This window comes from Mus musculus, chromosome 5, assembly GCF_000001635.26.
Source record: "Mus musculus strain C57BL/6J chromosome 5, GRCm38.p6 C57BL/6J".
NCBI classification, from domain to species: domain Eukaryota; kingdom Metazoa; phylum Chordata; class Mammalia; order Rodentia; family Muridae; genus Mus; species Mus musculus.
Genome location: NC_000071.6, coordinates 27,999,173 through 28,020,090, shown reverse-complemented (window position 1 = coordinate 28,020,090; position 20,918 = coordinate 27,999,173). Strand labels below are relative to the sequence as shown.

Genomic DNA, 20,918 nt, shown 5'->3' with positions numbered 1-20,918 from the left:
AGAATGGCTCAGCCTGCAGCTGTCACTGGAACTTCAGGAGCTGTCATCCACAGTGGTGCACTGCTTTTCCCACCTCAGTGGGAGCTGCCCCTCAGGAACTGTCTACAGTAGCAACAGCTTTCCTGCCTTAGCCTACAGCTTTGGTGAAATATCACTGCAGGAGCTGTCCGGCAGGAACTGTGCACAGTGATAGTACCCCCTCTCCAGCCTCCCTCTCATCACAGCAGCCCTGCCCTAACCCATGGGCCTGATGAAGAAAAAGGGAGTGAAAAAAAAGCCACCAGTCCCTGAGCAGGAAAACCTATGACTCCATGAGATTCCCATAAAACCCCACCAACCCCTGTGATGGTTTGTATATGCTTGGTTTAGGGAGTGGCACTATTAGAAGGTGTGGCCTTATTGGAATAGGTGTGACTTTGTTGGAGTAGGTGTGTCACTATGGGTGTGGGCTTTAAGACCCTCATTTTAGCTGCCTGGATGTCAGTCTTCCACTAGCAGCCTTCAGATGAAGAGGTAGAACTCTCAGCTCCTCCTGCACCATGCCTGCCTAGATGCTGCCATGTTCCTGCCTTGATGACAGTGAACTGAACCTCTGAACCTGTAAGCCCCAATTAAATGTTGTCCTTATAAGAGTTGCCTTGGTCATGGTGTCTGTTCACAGCAGTAAAACCCTAACTAAGATGGTCCGTAAGCAGGAAAACTCACCAATCCCTGAGCAGGAAAGGCCACCAATCCCTGAGATTCCCACAAAAACCTACCAATCCTTGAAGAGGAAACTCCAATAATCCTTGAGTGACAGCACTCTTGCCCCAGGTAGGCTCCCCCACCCCACAGCTCCCTGGCCCCATAGTTTGGAGACCCCCACAAAAGGTGAGAGCCAAAGGATGGAGGAGGGCTGGGAAATGCTGCCTTCCAGATGCATGGCCATCGCACCTGTGGGCTCACAGCAGCTTCTGTTGTTTAGCTTTTTAGATGTCTTAAGTCTACATGGCAGGTGTCCCGTTTTGAGCTTTCAGTTTCCTAGGCAGCTGCTACTTCTTTATTTTTCCTCCTCCTCTTCCTCCTCTTCTTCCTCCTCCTCCTCCTCCTTCTTCTTCTTCTCTCTCTCTCTCTCTTCTTCCCTCCCTCCCCCTTCTCCCCTCCTCTTCTTCTGTCTCTTCTTTTGTTTTTTGTTTTTTTTTTTCAAGACATGGTGCCATCGTTTGGGTGTCCATTGTTGCAAAGAGACACTATGACCAAGACAACTCTTCTAAAGGCAAACATTTAATTGGGGCTGGCTTAAAGTTTCAGAGGTTCAGTTCATTATCATCATGGCAGGAAGCATGACAAGGTGCAGGCAGTTGTGGTGCTGGAGAAGGAGCTGAGAGTTCTACATCTTGACCTGAAGGCAACCATGAAGTGTCACTCTCTTTTTCACTCAGTTGAGTTTGAGCATAGTACTTCAAAGCCAACTCCCACAGTGACACATTGCCTCCAAGAAGGCCACACCTATTCTAACAAGAACAGATCTGCTAATAGTGACCATTCCTGTGGGCCAAGTATTTAAACACATATGGGGGATAAACTTATTCAAACCACTATATGTCTCTCTGTGTAGCCCTGGCTGTCCTGGAACTTGCTCTGCAAACCAGGCGGTCCTTGAACTCATAGAGATCCACTTGCCTCTGCCTCCCAGTTTCTAGGATTAAAAGTGTGCACCACACACCTGACATGGACATCTATTTCTAAATACACAATTAAAGAGACAGGCAATAGTGAAAAGGGCTACGGTTCTTTCATAGATAGGGCTTTTTAAAAAAATTATTTCACACAAGGGCCATCTCCCATTCCTCCCTTAGCCCAGTGTGTACAACTGCTCCATGCAATTGGATCGAGCTCTTATGACCTCCATGCTGTGAGAAAGAAGGCATAATTCATGATTCTTAATTAATATTTTCCTGATCAGAAAACAGAAGCTTAGGATGTGCCTCTACTGTGGGGGCTATGCAGGCTGTACACACTGGCCAAATGGATGGGCTCTGGAGAGTGTCATTGGATCTCCGAGTGTCATGGTGAAGGGCTTCTGGTGTGGGTATATGTGCACATGCATGTGTGTGCACAAGTGTGTTTGCGTATTGAGAGTCTGTAGACCCTAAGGTTCCTGGAAGAAGACCATCTTGAGGAAACTGTTGCCTGATTTTTTTCCAGGGTGATGTGCATTAATATCTGTCCCAAATGTTTCCAACAGCCCACAGAATGGTTCATTCATGCTCATTCCCATGAGTAAAATGAGTTTAATGGGGATTGCCACTGGGTGCAAAACACAGCTGCATCTTCCTCAAGTTGCCAAATACCCCAAACTTCACACACACACACACACACACACACACACACACACACACACACACACGCTTCCCCTTTGACCACACACATATACTAAGCACTTGGTTGAATTTGAGGGAAACCTTGGTGTCAACTTTAGTAGAGGTGACCAGGGGACCAGACAACATGAGGCACAGGCAAGAACAGATTATGAGCAAGTTGTATCTGTGTGTCCCTTTTTGCACTGGGCACTTGCCTTCAGGAGAACAGTGGCCTGCTTTGCTGCAGTCTGACATGGAGAACAGCTGAGAAGATGGAGTTATTTAGGATTCTAAGCAAGTTTCTAGAATCTTGTTGTCCTAGGTCATGTTTGCCCTCCCTGCACCCAGTCTGCACCCAGTCACTCCCAGCTGGGCTCAGGCCTCCTTCACCCACAAGGAGAGCTCTGACTCTCTTGTCCCTTGTTTCCTAATCTCCACCCCTCCCCACCTATACCTTATGCTCTTCCCCCAGTGCAGGATCAGTAGGAATATCAAGTTTACCTGGTTTGTTTTGTGGCTTACACATTTTCCTGGTTCTTGAGTTTCATAATTTGAAAGAAGAAGGGAGGAGGGGAAGAACTTTAGTCCCTCCAGCTTAATACTTTCCCATTAGAACAGCACTGGGAGGGGGGGGGGCTGTAGGAATGACTAAGACATACTATAGGCATGAGATTCTCAAACCTAAAGTATATGACTATCTCAAAAACAAACAAACAGAGCCAATTAATGGGTTAGCAGGTAAAGGTGCTTGCTACTAAACCTGACAACCTGATATCAATTCCCATGATCCATATCCTGAAAGGAAAGAACACACACACACACACACACACACACACACACACACACACACACACACACACACTCGCTTAAAAAATACTAAAACAAGCATGGGTCGTTCATGCCTAGAATCCCAGCACTCTGGAGGTAAAGGCAGGAGGGGCAAAAGTTCGAGGTCATCCTTGTCTCTACAGTGAGTTCAAGGTCAATCTGAGGTACTCATAAGACACCGAGTCAATCAATCAAGGCCAAGGCCACTACCAAACGGTGGGGCTTTGGGCCTGGCGGGCCTTTGGTTTATGGCTTCAAAAGCAGAGGGTACCTTTCACAGATTGAGGTAAGAGAAAGGTATTTGGCCAGACATGGGTAAACTTGATTTTCCAGTATGTGGTCATTCATATGAACAGAATAGGACAGGTGGCTTTGAAAGCAGTACAGAGCTGTCCCCTCCTGTTCCTCTGTAGTCCCTGCTCTGCTCTACCATGAGTACCCTCTGGGGGCAGAACAGGGTCCCCTTGCACTCTCCTGTGGCATTCTTTCATGATACACTGCACTCACTTCTAGCTCATCCCTGAAAGCGCTTCCCTGGTGGTTGAAGAACATCTAAGGCTGATTTCTGCTTCCCATGCTAAATTGCCTTTGCTAATCACACTGAGATCAAGCAGATAAAAATAGCCTTCAGGGTTGGGGTGAGCAGCCCCCTCCTTGCAGGTAGTGAGTATGGAGCTCTAATAGGCTCCTTAATGTCGCCTGAAATGATTGCTCTAGTTAAATAAACCAACAGTTGCAGCTAAGATGCACAGATCTCTACACCTCTGCAAGTCCAAGGAGATGGGGGTTCATGCCTCCCTAAGTTCCTGGAAGGCAGGAGTAAGTCTCTTTCCTCCATGTTCTCCTGTTTCCTTCTCTTCTCTCTAGCCTGCTCCCCACTGTTTCCCACTCTGGCTTTCTGCCCCTCCCACACTGAGTTTCTGATTGACAGCTTTCTATTACTGGTCTCTTTGGATGTGTTTGCTGGTCCTTTCTCCTCATTTTGAAGCATTCTTCCAGTAACTAACGTCTATCCTTAAGCCTAGTTTCCAGTAGTCCATAGTGCTTTTTTTTAAAAAAACAGGGTTTGTGTGGCTTCAAATGACCTTAAACTCCCGGTGTAGCCGAGGATGACCTTAAACTCCGGGTGTAGCCGAGGATGACCTTAAACTCCGGGTGTAGCCGAGGATGACCTTAAACTCCGGGTGTAGCCGAGGATGACCTTAAACTTCTGGCCCTTCTGTCTTCACCGCCCAAATGTGGAGGACATGTGCTACCACACTTAACATGTTGTTGTTGTTGACTCCCTATATGTGATCTTCTCTTTCCAAATAGGTTGTGTGTTAGGTCTGAAATGATGCCTCTGGTCTCTGCTCTTTCCCCTGTCTGGCAGGTTCTTTCTTCAGGAGCCCTGTGATCCAGGGAAGCACACCACTGACATGACCCTCCTGAGCCATAAGGCCTCAGATGTCCCTGCTAGGATATCTTCTTTGTCTCTGAAATCCAGACTAAAACTTGAAATTCAAAGGTTGTCCCCCAACTCTGCCTTCCCATTTTGCCAGACATGTTCCCCAGCCACATCTAATATGGTGTCTGTCCTGAAGAACCTTGCTGGTATCAGCCGATGGCGGCAGTAGATTGGGCCTCTCTTCTTCATGCACAATGGTCTTGCGAGATGCAAAAGTAACTTTTATTCACCAGGTGTAATTGTCATCTTGGAGTCTTACTGCTGAATAAGCTCACCCTTTCTAGTTCCTTCTGTACTCTGGCTGGCTGGTTCAATTCAGCTATTCTGGCTCAAATTCCTCTCCAAGCTGAATGATTTAATCTGGTCTCTCTGGGCTTCTCATTGAATTGCTCTGCTTGGCCTAATCTTGTGGCTCCTTCTTATTCTCTGACTTCAGCTGCCTCTGCTGACCTGCACTGAACACAAATGAACTCAACTCCATTGCACTGCATTGCACTGTACCCACTGCACTGACTCCCAACTCACTGAGAAACTGAACTCTCTCCTAGCACTGCTCTTAAATAGCCTTTCTCCTGAGAATTGAGGCCCCAGGGAGTTTAGAGGTCAGATGGGGTGGGGGTGGGAGCATCCAAATGGAGAAGGGGTGGGGTGGGGAGGAGGTGTGGGATGTGGAGCAGTCAGAGGGTGGATGGAGAGGGGCAGAGAATGGAATATGGAGTGTAAAGAATGAATTACAAATAAGATTAAATTTAAAAAAATGTCTCTAAAGCAAGACTCCGAGCCCATCATTTCACTGCCCTTCCCAGAGCTCCTGCTCAGGAGACAACTCAGAAGCCTTGCTGCTCTGTGAATGCTCCAGGCTTAAGTGCCCAGCATGGCTTAGCACTCTCTATGGTAGCAGGAATGTGTGAGAAGAGATAGCCAAACCCACTCTGAGGAAGCAGGAGGAAGTTGGATGCATACGTACTAGATGTGGGACATCAGGCACACTGCAGGGTGCCCTGTCATTGGTCAGTTCTTATATCTGGATTAATTAAAAATGAGCGCTTGAAGCTTGCAAAGTGCTATCATGCTAGAGGTGTTTATTTTGGTGTTTTGGATAAATTTTATCAAAATGACATCTACTTGAGGGTCAGACAAATCGACGAATCAGAGAATTAACAGACACAGACTAAACACCTGCTCTGTAACGGGCTCCATGTTTACTTTGAGGTCCATGAGTTGATGGCTAGACCCAGCTTCTACCAGGCTCAGCACCAGTGACAAGCCCACTGCTCGGGAGCTGACTGTTATCAGCATTTGCCACAGTGTGTTGGCAATGAGAACTGACTGTACAGTGACTACTGTGAATCCATGATTGTGCCACACCACACCACAACAAAACCACAAACCACAAACCAACACCATGAAAACAAAACAGTCACAAGGGACTTTGTCCACAAAACCCTCCCATGGCCATACCTACAGACAAGGCTGCCTCAAACCAATCTTGAGCACAGACAGCTACTGGATTTCTTTTCTCTGCAGCACATTGTGAGCAGCAGCCCTGAAGCCACCATCCCCATATTCTCAGGGAGCAGACGGGAAGGGTTCAGAGCTGCTGTGGGTGTGGCTTTCCTCTTAGCATATCTGGCTCACAGGAGTGTGACGTCACATAGGATGTTGTTCTGCTTCGTCCATTTTCTCTAGGAACATTTCCTGTCTGCTTGTTCGGGGTGTGCTCTGAGCTCCTAGGTAGCCAGTGTGTACACAGATCATGAGTAAGGAGAGATGGGCCAGCTGACGGCTAGGCATGGAGAGAACTGAGCAATAAGACTGGAAGTATCTGGGTTTCAGACCACTGGAGGACAAAGATACCCTTGGACACAGTAGCCAGGCTGCAGAGTGATAAGGCAAGAGATTTGTGTCTTTCTACTTGGGGCCAGCTCTAGGCCCAGGACTCAGTGACCTAATGTAGTTACACTGGCCACAGGATAGCACACAAGAATCCTAGACAACTTTGGTTAGGATGTAGCTGTGCCCAGCACCTATTCATCTGGCAGTGGCATGCACAACAAGATCAGGTCACACCTGTCCCCATGGACCTTTTTCTTTCTTATTTTTTTTTTCTGGAACTTTTACTATGTAGCCATGACTATCATGGAACTGACTATGTAGACCAGGCTGGCCTTGAACTCACACAGTTTTACCTACCTGTCTCTTAAGTACTGGGACTAAAGGCCTATGCCACCATACCAAGCTCCCTAATGACATTAAAAACAAATTATTTTACTTTCTATGTCTGGGTGGTTTGCTTGCTGTGTTTCTGTTATCGCAGAGACCAGAGGAGACCACAAATCCCATGAATCTGGAGTAACAGACATTTGTGCGCTGCCATGTGGGTGTTAAGAATTGAACTCAAGGTCCTCTGAAAGAATAATCAGTACTGTTAGTAACCCCAGATCCTGTCTGAAAAAACCAAACCAAGTCAAACAACAACAACAACAACAACAAGTGGTCTGGAAGCCTCACAGGCAGGCATAACACCGATGTGACGTCATTATTCTTAAGCCAGCTCAGGAGTCTCCCTCCCCTCCTCCTAAAGGGGCTCTCTTTCTTAATAGTGGAAACTACTGGAACCTTACAGATCTTCAGGTCTCCCTTGTGGGAGCCAGCAAGGGCTTGCTCACTCAAGTGATTGACCAGTTGTGAGACTAGCTGGGATTAAGAAGATGTGGACAGACAGACAAACACAGGGCCTGTGACATGCAAAGTCTGCTGCCTATGGTACTGCTGTGACCTTGGTGAAATGACATCACGTGACCTCCCACACCAATGCCAGCCTTTCCCAGGAGTCTCAGCTTGGCTCAGTGTTGGGCTCCTGTGGGAAGGAGCTCATACAACCCAGAGCTAAAATAGGCAGCAGCCATTCCTTTCCCTGTCATTGCCACTGAGAGGACTGTGGGCATGTGATGGGGGCTGGGGGATAGCGGGTGGTCAGAACAGTGTCTTTAGGATTTATAGATGATCCAGCTTGGGCACATTTTCTTTCACATCACAGCACATTGGTGCTTTGCCACTGGCCCTTTGGGCACAACTGCTGGGACCATGGTGGCTCCTGTACCCATGACAGTATAACTGGGCTCTGCTCTGTGCAGCCCAAGTGTGTCTCGGACAAGATCACCCATTCTTCCACAGTGCCGGAGTTAGAACAGACTATGTGTCAACAGGGTGCTGGGGTGTCTATTACTGTGTCAGCTTTGCTTGCTATAGGAAATTTCGAAGATGTAGGAAACAATTAAGAAGGAAACAAAAACACCATTTATAGGCAGCTACTATAAATAAACTGGTGTGTTCCCTCCTACTCCTGTTCCTTGTGTGTTAGGAAATTAGGTTCTATACCTGCATGGGTCCAGAGCTGCTTTGCAAGCCAGTATTGCTAGCATTGCTCAATTACTTTTCTATGGCTGTGTTGTGTTATACAGCACACATCAGGGCATGCTAGCGTTTATCTAATGTTTAGCTGTGGACTCTCTCACTTAGTTCATCTCACACAGAGTGTGAGACCTTAGATGGATAGGCACACAGCTTAGGGTGCTGGCGTTTGGTGTTCAGATGCTACATGGCGAATGCTTTGGGGGTATTCTTTTATTCCTGTTGGTGGGGGATGGAGACATGCCACTTCATCAATGCTTAATGTCCTGAAGGAGGACCTCAAATGGAATAGCTAGAAAAAAATGGGACAGGTCAAAATTGTGAAAATTTGATTACCTTAACTAATGTAAAACTATTAATGGAGAGTTTCTGGTTGGTTGGTTGGTTGGTTGGTTGGTTGGTTGGTTGGTTGGTTGGTTGGCTGATTAAACACTGGGGGTATGGTGGTACATGCCTGGGATCTTAAGACTTGGAAAGCTGAGGCAGGAGAATGATGAGTTCAAGGCCAGCCTGGTCTACATAGCAAGTCCCAGGCCATGGTTGAACTGTGTGCCTCAGTTTAGTCACCTGTTAAATGAGACTATGGACATCGTCTCTCATTAATAACTGTAATGGGTGCTAGCTGGAGAACAGGAAAGACTTGGTTGTTAACCCAGTCTGAATGTTGCAAGCTGCAGGTTGGTTCATCACATGATAAACAAGTAACACACAGTAATAGACACCCCAGCACCCACACATTCGGTGCCTCAGCCCAGAGGCTGGTTCTGGGCTCTGTACACTCTCCCTCTTGGGGAGGATGGTGGGTGTTTACAACTTGTCTTTGTGTGACCTTCTTCTCTCCATGTGGCCTTTACTCATGGCCTTTCCAGGTGCTGAGGTCAGGGTCAACCCTACATTGAATGGAAGAGGAGAGAGGATCAGCTAAACATGAAGAAAGTGTGAAGCAAGCCCAGGGCATCTGGGCACTATCTGCCTGTGTCCTCCCTGGGCCACCACCTCCCGTATAAGCCTTAACTCACCTAAGGATTTTTCCACCCCCACCCCTGCACAAGCACATCTAATCATATGTTCACTGAAAAGCATGCAATAAAGAAACAGCAAGGCCCCAGAATGAAACGCAACCTTATTTGAAAACAGGGGCTTTGCCAGTGTAATTGAGGTGAAATGAGGTCAGTGTGTGTGTGTGTGTTTGTGTGCTTGTAATGTTGTCTGACTGGTGTATTTTTGTAAGATGAAGATCAGGTGAACCCAGACACCAATGCCAGACAGAGGTGGGCAGATCCTCCCTCACCCCGCAGGCCTGCCCGTCTGCTGGCCACACTTGCAGTCTCCACCCAGCAGCTGTGGCTGGGCTTGGTCTCCAGCTTCAGTTTCTCTGATGGTGTGCTGCTGGGCAGGCCTTGTTGGTCAGCTTGCAGATGGATGGTCCATCGTCAAAGCAGACCCATCAGCCACACACTCTGCAGTACTCAGGGGAGGTAGTGGGAATGTACCTGGTGACACTGGTTTAGAGGGAACTATCTAAGTTTCCACCTCTCCACGTTTGAGAGCTTGGGTTAGACCTGTCTGTTCATCCTAGAATTAGCGGGGAGCTGTTGTGATTGTTACAGAGTGGGGGCCTGGGAGCTTGCAGTGCCCTCAAGCTCCTGGTAGACACATCCAGAACTGGGCAGTGTTGCTGTGGGTAGGTGTTAGGTAGCAGGGACAAGCCAAGGTGACACTGAACAACAGTTCTCAGAAGGAGCTGTACCTCCTCTGGGGACTATGCTGCGGGCTCTGCCTTGGCTGGTAGAACATTAGAATTATGGAGAGCTAGAGCGTAATAGGTCAAAAGCCAAGATGATCTTGTGCTATTTTTAGTCCTATGAAAAGACAAACATATACTTTTAACCTCTGAGTGTCACCCAACACCTCATGACTTCCATAAAACCCTTGGGATGTATGCTTAAGCTTGACACACCTACCCTCTAAGTAATCAATTCAGTAAACACAAGTTCTGAATCCTGTGACATCCACCCCTCCCCCACTTGCTGTCATAGCCTTCCTCATGGCCATGCCTGTGTATTTTATAAACACGTTGATTCATGGTGTTCTTTTGTGACCATGAAAGTTCAGGAAACCTTCATAATGGTGAGGCATGTCATGCATGGAATTTGAATCCAAGTTCCTGGGCCATAACCATTTGTGTTTGACAAAGAATGAACTACTTCCTTGATTTCTCAAAGCAGAGTTTATATTTCTATATCAGCAACACAGCATTTGGAAGCCCCATGTCTGTTCCCTCTGCTACCATACATCTCCCTGAACAAAGCACACAGCACTCTTAGAATGCGTGCGGGTGAGGGTGCTGAGTCAGCTCAGTGGCCTGTCTGCCTGGGTCCATCCTTGGCTCTGATGCCAACATTCCTGCCTCCCCCAGGATGTAATAACTGCTAGCTTGAGTGCATTCCCAGCTGTCCAAGCCCTGTTAAATGCTCACCCCCAACTTCATGTAGAACTGAGGCTCGGGCTGGGTGCCAGATAAAAGGATGGGAACCCCAGAAAGAGTCCTGAATGAATGAGAAGGGCAGTCACCCTGATGAGGCTGAGAAGGACATGTCAAAGGCTGTGCTGGTCTCCACAGTGGTCCCATGAAAGTCCCCGCACTAGAGGCTTCCCTTCAGGGCAGAAATACCTTTTACTTTCAGGGTATTTTTTTTTCTATTCTTGTTACTGTGCAATTCTTTGGGGGCCATCCAAGTGGTGCCTTCTCTTCTTGGTTCTCTGTTGTCTAGAATATGTGATGGGTATTATGGGCCTTTCCATATACCTCTGCCCCATCACCATGATGACGTCATGGGTGTTGTCTTGTTTCTGTTATACCATAACTGAATTTCTTACTGATAAATTTGTTTTCAGTTTAACATTTTAATATACTATCTGAGGGCAAGTAAATACCCCAATCCTTAACACCTGGGCCAGTGGCTCCATGGTCACCCCTAAACTAACAGGAGTAGAAGACATTGCTTGTTCATGCTTGCCTTTTGTTCCTTTTGCCCTTAATTGCTGGGACCTGAAAGGTGGGGGAAGACAGGGTAGCCTTCCCCTCCCTGTCTTTAACCAGGCATGCTTACTTCGTTTGTGTTGAGGAAATTTCAGCCTTTTTCATAGAGTTGAAAAGGCCAAGGTGTACTGTCAGGTATGGGGAAGAGACAGAAAGAAGGAAGGATGACAGGCCAGGCATCCAGGGCAGGGCTAGCCTCCCTAGTTTCATTCCCTCATAGTCTGTGATTTTAACCTTTAGGCCCAGACATCTAGAAACCCCATCAACAGCTGGTGGTCTGTACTCTGAGGCTCGATTTCCCTATCTTATAGTTTTCCTGGAACCTGAGGTGGCTAATGGAGCCTTGGGTAGACTCCCAATGTGCTCATGCCCACTGAGCAAGAGACCTGAAGTGGGTGTAGAGAGAGCTCTGGTTTGAAATACTGTTCTGGGCAAAGGAGGGGCTGTGGGGTTGGGGAAGGTCCCTACTAGAGCTGAAAAATTTAGGACCCTAGAAGGGCCCTTGCATCCCTAGAAGGAAGCCTGTGGGCTCACAGATAGCCACTGGTGATCTTCCTTGTCAGATGTTTTTGTTGTTTTGGTTTTGGTTTTCCTTTTGTTTTGTTTTGGTTTTTGGTTGTTGTGGCAGTTGTGTGTTTGGAAATTCATATTATTTTTAATGACCTAGGATGATAAGTATATTGGTGTTTGTTTGTTTGTTTGTTTGTTTGGTTTGGTTTTTTGAGACAGGGTTTCTCTGTGTAGTCCTGGCTGTCCTGGAACTCACTTTGTAGACCAGGCTGGCCTTGAACTCAGAGATCCACCTGCCTCTGCTTCCTGAGTGCTAGGATTAAAGGTGTGCACTGCCATGCCCAGCTACTGGTCAGATGTTTAAGGACCGTGCATCCCAAACACTGAGCCCAGTTCACCAGGTGAATGGTACTTGCTAGGAGCCTAGATGAGGGCTTGGACTAGAAACAGCATGGACTGTTCCCAAGATGCATTTCTGAGAATTGCCTCCATCCCTGGCTTATCCTTTCTCACCTTGCTTGTATTGGAGGTAAAACACATTATATGTGGCTTCTGACTACCTTTACTTTTTCTTTGTCTTTGTTTGCAATAGGGTCTTGTCTAGTAGCCCAGGATGGTCCTAGGAGAAGATGGTTCCCCATGGGATTTGCTAATGGCATAGGTAGAGTTAACTGCTAAGAAACTCTGGATTCAAGACAAGGGCAACACTGGAGGAGCTGTCACCTCAGCTAAGGGTAAGGCTAGGTCCCTCACACTTTGCCAGAATTCTGCCCCCACTGTGTGAGGGTTGCTGTCAGCATCTCATATTGAAAGTCTCTGTCCCCATGGGTTCCACTCCAGTTGGCCACAGGCTAACAGGGGTGCTAAAGTCTGACATAGGTGTGCTGCAGCAGATCCTCTGTGCAGCTGAGACTTTCCTCCCTAGGTAATACCCCAGTAATTCACATACTGCTCCACTTCCTATCAGGATCTGTTCCCAGGGATCTGCCTATAACACAGCCTGTGGATTGCTCTGGAGCTAATGGCTAGACAACTTAAACATGGAAGTAAACAGCTTGGTGGCCTGGCGCTCTTCCTGTTGATGTGACTCTCTGTGCTCACCTTGCAGCAAGTCTCCTCACAAGGTGGTCATATTTGGCAGCTTGGTGGGAAGCTTAACAAGCTGTTCTTTGGGACTCTTACCAGCAGCTGCTGTCCGGGTTGGGTCTTGAACGCCCTGATAGAAAGGAAGGCCTGGCAACGCCAGAGGGACTTGAACAGTGAAAAAGACATACCCAAAGCAAAGCCAGGGTCCCAAGGAGGAGCAGAAAATAGAGGCTGGAACCTGTGACTGTCAACTTGTCGGGTCTTGAATTACAGGATCTAAGAGACTAACCTCTGGGCATACATGGAAAAATGTTTCTAGATTGAATTAACCGAGGTTGCAAGGCCCTCTCTAACTGGGTGACACCATCACTGTTGGGACCCAAAGAAGAAAGCAGACTGAGAACCAGCATTCATTACTCTCTGATTCCTGATTATGGATGCAATGTGACCATCTACCTCAAGCCCGTGCCACCATGTCTTCCCTGCCACAATGAACAGTATCCTCAAACTGTGAGTCAAAATAAACTCTTCTTCCCTTAAGTTGTTTTTGTCAACTGTTTTATCACAACAATGAGAAAGTCAATTTATATAGAGCCACAGATTCACAGAACTACAAATCTGTATATCCACAGAACCACAGAGCCTCAGAGCTACAGAACCACAGATCCATAGATCCATAGAACCACAGACCCACAGAGCCACAGAACCACAGATCCAATAGATCCATAGATCCACAGATTCACAGACCCACAGATGTACAGATCCACAGATCTGTATGAATGTACAGAATCACAGATTCACAGAGCCATAGATCCACAGAACCACAGATCCATAGAACCACAGATCCATAGATCCATAGATCTACAGATGCATAGATCTGTATATTCACAGAATCATAGATTCACAGAACCACAGCTATATCCACAGATCCACAGATCTATAGAACCACAGATTCACAGAACCACAGATCTATAGATCCATAGAACCACAGAACCACATAAATCCTCAGATCCACAGATCTGTAGAACCACAGACCCACAGATCGTATATCCATAGAACCATAGAACTGCAGAACCACCGAGCCACTGAGCCACTGAGCCACTGAGCCACTGATCCACAGAGCCACAGAACAACAGATACACAGACCACAGCAGCAGAACCTTCACACTGAGAGGAAAGCCCAGGTTCTGGGTATGGGAATGAGGTCTGAGACCAGACCCCAGCATCCAAATGTTGTCTGGTTTCCCTGCCTCATTTTGGTGGCTCAGGTCCCGAAGGCCATACTTTAAAAGCACTGAACTCAAAACCAGTATCTCTTCCTGTCAAGATTTCACAATATTTGGTAAAATGAGAAAAATAGAACAATGACCTTTTTCTTGCATTTTTGCATCAGTAATTTTAAAAAAAACCTCACATGCAGAAAATATAAGTGAACAGTTTAATCAGTTGCTAGAAAGCAAATGTGAAACACATCAACACAAGGTCAAGAAACAGGCTACTGAGTCCAGGGACTGGGCCGGAGGCCTTAGCAGGACATGGCTGCCTGGGGCTCCTTGTGCTGCCTTGTCCCCACAGGCATGCTGGGGTACCATGAGGTGGATCACCTTCTGTTTATTCTCATTTGCACCACTTTATTCACCTGTGGCCACTATCACCTTTTCCCTTCCTGCTGCCCAGTGCACCATCTAAAGTCACCCCAGTCCCTGTCTCCCAGTGGCACCCAGGCCACTTTCTTTGTGTTATCATAGATGCTGCTGCTTGTAAGCATTTCCTTGCCTACTTCTCTGTGTGCTGTGAGCTGAAGTTTATCTAGGCTTGATATGTCTAGTGGCCTTCTGACATGCAGAAAGGCTATCCTGGGTACCATGAGAGGCTGAGCAGCATTCCTGACTCCATCCTCTGGAGTATTAAAAGACACTCACTGTGTTTGGAAGCTGTGCTGAGCATGTGACACTGGGTTAATCAGGCTCTGTTGGACTCTAACCTGCATCATAGTTTCTGAGGAAACTTGCTAAGTTTTCAGATGGACACGGGAATACAACCCATTGCTGACTTAAAGTTTCCAATCAAACTCAATGACACCTAATAAAGAAAAGGCAGAGACGCAGGGTCAGTGTGATCAATTAGCAACTGTGAGGCTGCAGCTCTGGCAATGAGAACAGTCCAGACCTCAAATGTTGTTTGGTGGCTTTCACCCTCAGCATAGCCCTGTGAGGTTGGCATCTTTGCTTTAGCAGTGATAGCTGGAGTCCCTTTTTCTAGAGAGCTACTTGTACACCATAGAGATGTATGCCAGTAGTCCTGTGACAGTGCACGTATGCAAAAAGAAGACACACACGCACATACATCCAGGCACCCAGTCACAGAAATGGAAGCTTTCTCTCATCCCTACACTAACCAGGCCTGACCCTATCAGATAAGATTGGGCGTGTTTAGAGCTATACAGTATTGTTCTCTCTTCAGGGGCAGGCAGCAGGGTGAGAGCACCCTGGGGATAGGACTAGAAGTAGGTCATGTTTCTGCAGGTAGTGCAGGCTCCTTGAGGTCAAGTCCAATGCTATGGTACATATGGGGAAAGAACACTGCTCACTCTCCTTGGAGTTCAGGAGGATGGCCAGGTTAATTATATGCCCAGAGTCCCCTAGGGAGACAAGGGCACCTGGGTTCCTGTATCCATTGTGGCCTTACATCTCAGATTTCTGTTCCTTGCCTCAGCTGTGTCAGAGCAGGGAGGGGATGGTGAGAGAGGGAGATACTGCCCATGGGCAGATTTAAGGGAGGGTAGCCATTTCCCCTCCATTATGACTATACCTAGACAGGAAGTGGGAGAAGACATGGGGAAGTGACAAGCTGACTATTGGAGGCAGTGCTGAGAGGGGATCTCTTTTCAGATCTCTGTGACCTCTGGTACAGATTTTGTAAAAACATGAAAGCAGATTGGTCCCAGGTCTGGAAAGCCAGTAGTCAAGAACTTAGTTTAGAATTGACCTGGTTGAGCAAGGGCCTGGACTTCTGGGCCTGCCTCTGCTGCTTCCCAGTGTCCTCACCTCTTAATCTGTCCTCCCAGGTCATCAGGGCAACAGCCTTACAAAGTTAATGGAAATCAGGAAAAGCAGTGTTTGGAAAGGGTTTAAGCAGTGTTGGGAAAGAGAAAGTGGGAGTGTTTGTTCTCCTCGGTGGATATGAAACATAAGGCATGGACTGGTTTTCAGGCCAGTTCAGAGTCGTCATAATCTCTGCTGTAGGAAGGACCCGGTCACATCCTGGGATGTGACCAGGGATCTTTGTCCTGGGCCTGCCCATGTCTGCACACCACCCTGGGGATCACCAGGAACACGTGACAATGCTGTGGAAGATGGCCTGACATCAGGCATCAGAGTTAAGAAAGGGTGTGGTGGGCTTACAGTTCATTGTTTTGAGGAAGTCAAGGCAGGAGTGCAGGCAGCTAGTCACATGACAGGTACAGGCCAGAGCAGAGAATAACCATATCCTTGCTTGCTTGGCTTGCTTTCCTCATTCTTAAGCAGGACTGGGAGGGCCTAGGTCATGAAATGGTGCCACTCCTATTCAGGACGGCTCCTCAAACCTCGGTTAAGGAACACAATCCCCTACAGACATGCCCACAGGCCAACTCAGTCTAAATAACTCCTCATTAAGACACTCCTCCCAGGTGATTCTAGGCTGTGTCAACTTGACACAGATTTTCCAAGAGAGGTGTTGTTTGGCAGGTGCGTTCCACTTTCTGTCTGGCTTAGAGAAGACTATGCTTGTGGTATCAAGAAAGCCTGGCAGTGCCAGGCTGTATGGTTGAGAAATGGAGGGCATGGCAGTCCTCTCAGATTGCTTTGGGGTGTTAGGGACCCAGGACCTCACTAAGAGGAGTGGTGTCAATTTGGAAGGTGCCAGGGTGGCTATGGGCAGGGTGGGGGCAAGAATTCTATTCTTTGTAGAGAACAGTGCACTGCTTGGGTTTACAATGGAGTGTGATGCTTTGAAATGCAGTCAGGCAGGTGAGATGCTGAGAATATCCATCTGTGGCTTGTCTGTTCTCCCTAGGAGTGGCAGGGTGAGTGTGTGTAGACCCAGGTCTAGAGAGCCTGGTTTTGGAAGTGGCTCATAGACACAGGGCCCTGGAAAGGTGTGATGGCCTGTGGGGGTGCCAGTTGGACACGGTACAGCAACTGTGCTACTCCAAGCCCAGGGCACAAGCCATCTGAGGCACCTGCCACACCCCCATACCATCCCCATCCTCACTGTGGGAACCTACATGTGTAGTTACAGCCCAGGGCCACAAGGGGTAAGGGTGGCTGGCAGCTGCACCAGGAGAAGTGTGCACATAGGTGGCACCTGGCCTAGGACATGAGGCTCTCAACCTCTCTCACACAAATCTGCCATGTTACATCTGGTGCCCAGTCTTGAGTCACCCTTTTGAAGCTAGAAGTACCATGTGGATAGCAGGAGGCTATCCACAGCAGGAGCTCATGATTCTGAGCTGGGAGAAGGAGCAGAGAGACCCACTGGCATCCAAAGGCATAGCCTCTGCAGGCCCTACGTCCTGATGGAGGCAGAGCCTGAGGAGACAGCCTCGGCTAGGGCTGCGGCTTACCTACCCTCACTGCACTTCAGTTGTAATTCTTCTCAGTTTCTCCTCCTCATCCCCCACTGAACCCCTCTTGAGCCACCATTACCTCCTTGGTTGCTGAGCTGCCATCTGGGAGTTCTTCGATAGACCTCATTGTCTCCCATTGCTTCCCATCAATGTGTCTCACTAGACCCGCAGTGAATTACTTACTTGTTGTCTTCCTGTGGGCTCTGAGCCTGCCTGAGCCCAAAGCTCTGTGCTCTGTGCTATGCGGCCAATGGCTAAGGGCCACTGCACAGATGATCTGCTGCACCAGGCCCCAGGGGAGCTGACCTTGCACCCGTTCAGGATATGAGGCTCATAATCATCATTCTCTTTGTGGTCAGGGAGATAGATGCCATTTTCCCACCTTCTTCAGAGCAGGGCCAGTGGTTGGGCAGGCAGCTTTGGGTTCTAGAATGTAATGTGACACCCAGTACCTTAGAGTCTTCAGGAAGTAGGACTGACAGGATATGGAGAGGCAATTTATATTGTGCATACACTCAAACATACTCACACTTGTACACATATGCACACACACCTGCATAATGCTCTCATGTGTGCAAGCGTGTATGCACTCACACATGTACACATACACACACACAAACACATTCAGATAGATATATATGTGAACATATACATGAACACACCAACTCAGATGTGTGCACACCCATGTATGGGCACTCACACAGGAGCATGCACACATGCACACACACATGCATATACACATGCATACACACATGCATACATACCTATACACAATTCACATATATGTACACACATGTATATATAAATATACACCCACATATGTGTACATACACATATGTGTTCACATGCACACATGTATACATGTGCATACATCTGTTGTATATGCACATGTACCCATACACATGTACACACATGATATACACATGTGCACATGCATAAATACATATATACACAGGTGCAAACATGACTGCACATATAAGCATACTCACATGCATGCACACAAACATTTCCACATGTATGCACACAAATATATACGCACACAATCACATGCTATATAATGATGTTTTGACCATTAATGAACCATGCCTTATTTAGAGTTTATATTGCTATGACAAAACACCAGAACCAAAAAAGCAAGTTGGGGAGGAAAGGGTTTATTCAGCTTACACTTCCACATTGCTCTTAATCACCAAAGGAAGTCAGGACTGGAACTCAAGCAGGTCAGGAAGCAGGAGCTGATGCAGAGGCCATGGAGGGATGTTACTTATTGGCTTGCTTCCCCTGGCTTGCTCAGCTTGCTTTTTTATAGAACCCAGGTCCACCAGCCCAGGGATGGTACCACCACCCATCATGGGCTGGGCCCTCTCTCATTAATCACTAATTGAAAAAATGCCTTGAGTTGCGCAGCTGTGTCGGGCTCAGCTCGGTGGAAAGCGGTGTTCTGGTCCTTACTCTTCGTTGTTGGGATTGAGTCCATTTTGGAGAGACTCCGCGGCAGCTTCACCATGTGGGTCCCAAGCACACTCATGAAGCAGCCGCCCACCCAGTCTAGGGCTGGGGCCATCCAGGTTCGCAATGAGAGAGGCGAGATTTCAATGGAAAAGGTGAAGGTAAAACGTTATGTGTCCGGAAAGAGACCAGATTATGCCCCTATGGAGTCCTCAGATGAAGAGGATGGAGAATTTCAGTTCATTAAGAAAGCTAAGGAACAAGGAACAGGGCCTGAGGAATAAATAGGAGGAGGACTCATCCAGTGACCCCCCGACTTCGGCGGTTACAGAACCACATTAGTGAAGGTGTGGAAGAGAGATTGGCTCGACACAGAAAAATAGTGGAACCTGAAGTAGTAGGAGAACGCGACTCAGAAGTACAAGGAGATGCTTGGCGCATGGGATGAGAAGATAGCAGTGAGGAAGAGGAGGAAGAGATTGATAATGAAGAAATAGAACGGCGCCGTGGCATGATGCGTCAGCGAGCACAGGAGAGGAAAAATGAAGAGATGGAAGTCATGGAGGTGGAAGATGAAGCGCGCTCTGGGGAGGAGTCTGAGTCAGAGTCTGACTCTGAGGAGTACCCAGACATGAGGATGAAATGGAGCCTCGACTTAAGCCTGTCTTCATTCGAAAGAAGGATCGGGTGACAGTTCAAGAACGAGAAGCTGAAGCATTGAAACAGAAGGAACTGGAACAAGAAGCAAAACGCATGGCTGAGGAGCGGCGCAAGTACACCCTCAAGATTGTAGAAGAGACCAAGAGCTAGAGGAGAACAAGCGGTCCCTTGTCTCCCTGGATACGCTCAATACTGATGATGGAAATGATGATGAGGAGTATGAGGTGTGGAAAGTGCTCGAGCTCAGAAGAATCAAGTGGGAGAGAGAAGACCGAGAAGCGCTTGCAAAGGAGAAAGCAGAAATTGAACCCATGAGAAACCTGACTGAGGAAGAAAGGCGGGCTGAACTTCCGGCAAATGGCAAAGTCATTACCAAAAAAGCTGTTAAAGGCAAATACAAGTTTCTACAAAAGTATTATCACCGAGGTGGCTTCCTCCTGGGTGAGGATGAAGAAGTCTACAAGAGAGATTTTAGTGCACCTACTCTTGAGGACCATTTCAACAAAACCATTCTTCCTAAAGTCATGCAGGTGAAGAATTTTGAACAGTCTGGTCACACCAAGTACACCCACCTTGTGGATCAAGATACCACTTATTATGACTCTGCATGGGGCCAAGAGAGTGCCCAGAACACAAAAATTTTTAAACAAAAGGCAGCAGGGGTATGAGATGTATTTGAGTGACCACCTGCTAAGAAGAAAACCACCTTGGCTTCAACTTATTCCAAATGTGGGACACAAGGGAATCTGGTCAATCTTCTTGAACCATTATTTACACAGTTCTTGTATAGAGCTTTCCACACTTACGGCCATAACTTGTGTTTGAAGGTGCTTTCTAAGAGGTTTGGACACATACCGAGAAACCCACAGAAAAGCACTAACCAGGTAGGTTAGAGGCTTCCAGCTTAAAGCCATTCCTGAGAAATCTTAGGTTTCTCTACCTTGGCTTCCCATATTGCCTTGGAACTATTCTGAGTGTGTTTGTCCAGCCTGGATCAGATACCTGGGTATGTGAATGGATGGTGCAGTATTCCCCCCCCCGGCCCCCCCTTTGAATTAGGAGTAGGCTCTCAGGAAATCTCAGCTCAGTCCAATCTGCTTTTGCATTTGTGGTGCAGAATCTGCTTTTCTAAGTAAATATATTTTTGGGGTGTGTGTGCTTAAGAGAGAGAAGCTGCATACCAAAAACATTTTTACTATACTAGAAACAAAATGTATAATCCACTGAACAGAGGCTGAGCACAGCAGCACATGCCTTCAGTCCCAACACCAGAAGTTAGGGACCCATGCAGATCTCTCATTCAAGGCCAGCCATAACTACCCAGTGGGCCCTGTAACTAAAAGTCTAGCTCTGTAGGTTGCACACGCCTGTAATCCCAAAGCTTGGGAGGCAGAAGCAGGAAAATTAAGAATTCACTCATCCAAGTGGACATGGTGGCACACACCTTCAATTTCAGCACCAGGAGGCAAAGACGGGAAGATCTGAGGTTAAAGCCAGCGTGGTCTATAGAGCAAGATATGGGATATCCAG

The 20,918-nt window shown here is 47.5% G+C and overlaps 1 long non-coding RNA gene and 1 pseudogene across 1 annotated transcript in view; both read left to right on the top strand.

Moving 5' to 3' along the window:
• The window catches only part of Gm35223, a 117,974-nt gene extending 103,825 nt beyond the window's left edge, over positions 1-14,149 (top strand). The window contains exons 2-3 of the long non-coding RNA XR_880905.2: positions 12,177-12,318; positions 12,552-14,149. This is a non-coding gene — a long non-coding RNA (predicted gene, 35223). The remainder of the gene's footprint in view (positions 1-12,176; positions 12,319-12,551) is intronic.
• Positions 18,677-20,258, top strand: Gm4865 (predicted gene 4865; annotated as a pseudogene).
• The last annotated feature ends 660 nt before the right edge of the window (positions 20,259-20,918 follow it).